This window comes from Callithrix jacchus, chromosome X (genome assembly GCF_049354715.1).
Source record: "Callithrix jacchus isolate 240 chromosome X, calJac240_pri, whole genome shotgun sequence".
NCBI lineage: Eukaryota > Metazoa > Chordata > Mammalia > Primates > Cebidae > Callithrix > Callithrix jacchus.
This window is the reverse complement of record NC_133524.1, coordinates 149,378,323-149,381,585: the sequence shown is the minus strand read 5'-3', so window position 1 is coordinate 149,381,585 and position 3,263 is coordinate 149,378,323.

Below are 3,263 nucleotides of genomic sequence, written 5' to 3'. Positions count from 1 at the left end.
TCTGACTTGCTGGCTAGATACTCGGGGCTGGACTCTCCCAACCCCCTGCTGAGAGGGGCCAGGTGGGAAGCCATGCTAGGGGCCAGCACAAGACCTCCAGGGCCGTCCCACTATGGCCTCTCCCCACAGTGAGGTCCGTGGGTAGCTGGGTGGGAGATGTCAGAGCTCTTGGGCTGTCTGAGTGCTGATGGGTTGTGGCTGTGGCCCTGAGTGCTGGCTCTCTGCATTGTTGCCCCAGAGGCCCACAGGGCCAGCCACCCGCTAGGGTGCAAAGTGCAGCTGCAGCACTCGAGGCTGTGGGACCTCGAGTCTGTCCCTGCTCTTGAAGTGGTAACAGGGTAAAGTGCTAAGAAACAGGGTGCTGGGGAAAAGGGAGGTGCCCCCACATGCGGGTGTGCACATGTACAGGCTGAGGGCTCTGAGGGGGCATGGAGCAGGGGTGTGTGGCTGGCGCTGCGAGGGTGACACTAGAAGGAGCCTATCCTGCACCCTGAGTCTCCTCTAGGGCCAGGAGGCCGCTTGGTGGGAGGGCAGCTTCTGGCCACCGCCCTGCACTTCAGGTTCTCAGCTAACCTGCCCCAGGGGCCCCACCCTGAGGCACTCCCAATATCGTGGGGAGTCCTCATGGGTGGGGAGAGACCTGTCACCAATGTTGGGACAGGTAAGAAGGGGTGGGGTGGCCACGCCTGAGAGTGACTCACATGAGCAAAGCCGGGCCATCCGGGAAGCCCTAAGTAGGTCAGAATGACTGGAGCCACTGCAGCGTGCGTGGTGGTAGGATGGTGAGGCCAGAGCACAGGTGGTGGCCACCTCGGTCCTTCCATCTGGGCCACGCCTGATCCTGAGGGCAGCAGGGAGCCGCGGAGGGTCTGTGTGTGTGGAGCTGTTCTCCTGTTGCTGTGAAGTACCTGAGGCTGGGTCATTTACAAAGACAGCAGGTTTATTTTGGCTCAGAGGCGCCAGCATCTGTTACTGGTGGGGCCTCAGGAAGCTTCCACTTAAGGCAGGAGGCAAAGGGTGAGCAAGAGAGAGGCGGGGAGGTGCCATACTCTTCAATCAGCAGATCTTGAGGGAACTCAGAGTGAGAATTCACTCCTCACGTAGGTGAGGACGGCGCCAAGCCATTCATGAGGGATCCAACCCCATGACCCAAACACCTCCCACCAAGGCCCCACCTCCAACACTGTGGGGGCTCATTTCAACCTGAGATTTGGAGGGTACACATCAGGCTGCTGCATGGAGAATGGGCAGGAGCGGAGAGCAATGCAAGGTGGGCAGAAGCAGACCATGTAGGTCTTTGGCGGAGGTAGGGAGAGCCACGGGCCTGGCTAAGGACAGTGGCAGCGGGGGAGAGAAGGGGCACGGTCTGGGGAAGGCCCACAGGAATAGTTTGGGAAAGTGCTTAGTAACCAGAAGATCTTGTTACAGCCACGCTTCTGGAGGAGAGCATCCACCTGGGAGAGTGTCACAAGGCCTGGGCTGGCCCCACAGGAGCTGAAGTAGGCGACACTGAACCCTCAGATCCCCCGGTGCCCAGACAGAGCCTACTTCCGTTTATCTGACTGGCCAGGCTCCACCTGGGCAGCTGGAACCAGCAGGTGGCACCCTTAAAATCCTGGCCTTGGTTGGGCGTGCTGGCTCACGGCTATAATCGCAGCACTTTGGGGAGCCGAGGCAGATGGATTGCTTGAGCCCAGGAGTTCGAGACTGACCTGAGCAACATAGCAAGATCCTGTCTCTACAAAAATTAAAAAGAAAAATTAGGAGTGCCGGCACACATCTGTAGTCCCAAGCTACTCCGGAGGTTGTGGGCCAGGGGATCATTTGAGCTTGGGAAGTTGAGGCTGCAGTGAGCCCTGATGGCACCACTGTACTCCAGCCTGGGCGACAGAGCCAGACCCTATCTCAACCCCACCCCTGCAAACCAAAAAACAAGAAAAAACCCTGGCCTTGCCACTGACTTCCTGGGTAGGTGACAGCAAGTGGATCCCTTCTCATTGGGTGTGCTAGAAGGGCCTCAACTGCAGGATGGGACAGACAGGCAGGTGACAGCCTGATTTTGGCTGTTGCCACCTCTGTGGAGGGGTCTCTGGTTTTGGGCCCTCTCACCTGTCTTGGGCTGAGGTGCCTCTCTCATCACTCTGGGCTCCCCTGGCCTCACGGTGGCCTGGCCTTAGGCTGTGACCTGCCACTCTGCTGCCTCAAAGCAGAAATGTGCTTATAAATGGTTAACAGTCAGCTTTCCAGGAAAGGAAATGTACACACATATATGTAGGCGTGGATCGTTCTCCCTCCCCTGTCTCTATATATACACACAGGCACATGCATACATATACATGAACACACAATTTACAAATAATAAAACCAACAATATGCGTAAAATAAGCCACAAAATATACAATATACTCTTCATTGCAAGTTCCACCTAGCCAATCGATACTCAGAAAATAACTTGATTGACTTTTACTGAGTTCTTACATCTGTACCCAGTACCTGATTGCAATGGATGGACAGGGGTGGTTTCCACAAAAATGTTGGCTGTTTTCATTTATTTTAATGAATAAGATAAATATGAAGCAGCAGAGATGAGCAACTTCTTTCCTGAATCGGATGATAGTGAGTTTAATCTGCAATATTAACATTTCGTTCCTGGCTTTCTAATCAACAAAACAGTAATACATCAAGCCCTGGCGTGCCGCGGCTTGTGGAGCTCTGGGGTATAACACTTCCACCACACAGTAATTAAGACGTGAGTTTTGAGTATCTCCTTTTTTAAAATATGATTTTTCAGTTTACATAATTTAACTTTTAATAATGATAGGGTTTGTTTAGCTCTAAAAATTCCTGAACGTTCAACATGTATTAGAACGGCTAAAACAAAACCACTGAGCACAAGTGTTGGTGTGATACGGAGGAGATGCGGAGCACTGGTGGGAAAGTGGTGCAGCCATTCAGGAAAACACTTCGCCTGAAAATGTTAAACATGCACCTGCCATATGAGACAACAGTTCCACTCCTATGCATTCACCAAGACAAAGGATTAAGTAACCATGCCAAGACTCATACTCCAATGTTCACGGTGGCTTTGGCACAGCAGCGCCAAACAGGAAACAGCCCAAATGTTCATCATCAGATGAGTAGTTGGACAAGCCACAGCAGGAAGAAGTGAATTCCCAATGTGCGAGCTCGTCTGCACGGGGCTGCAGAGCCAACGGAGCCAGACCAGCGAACAACTCCATTGCTCCAGTGGTGATCATAGGAGT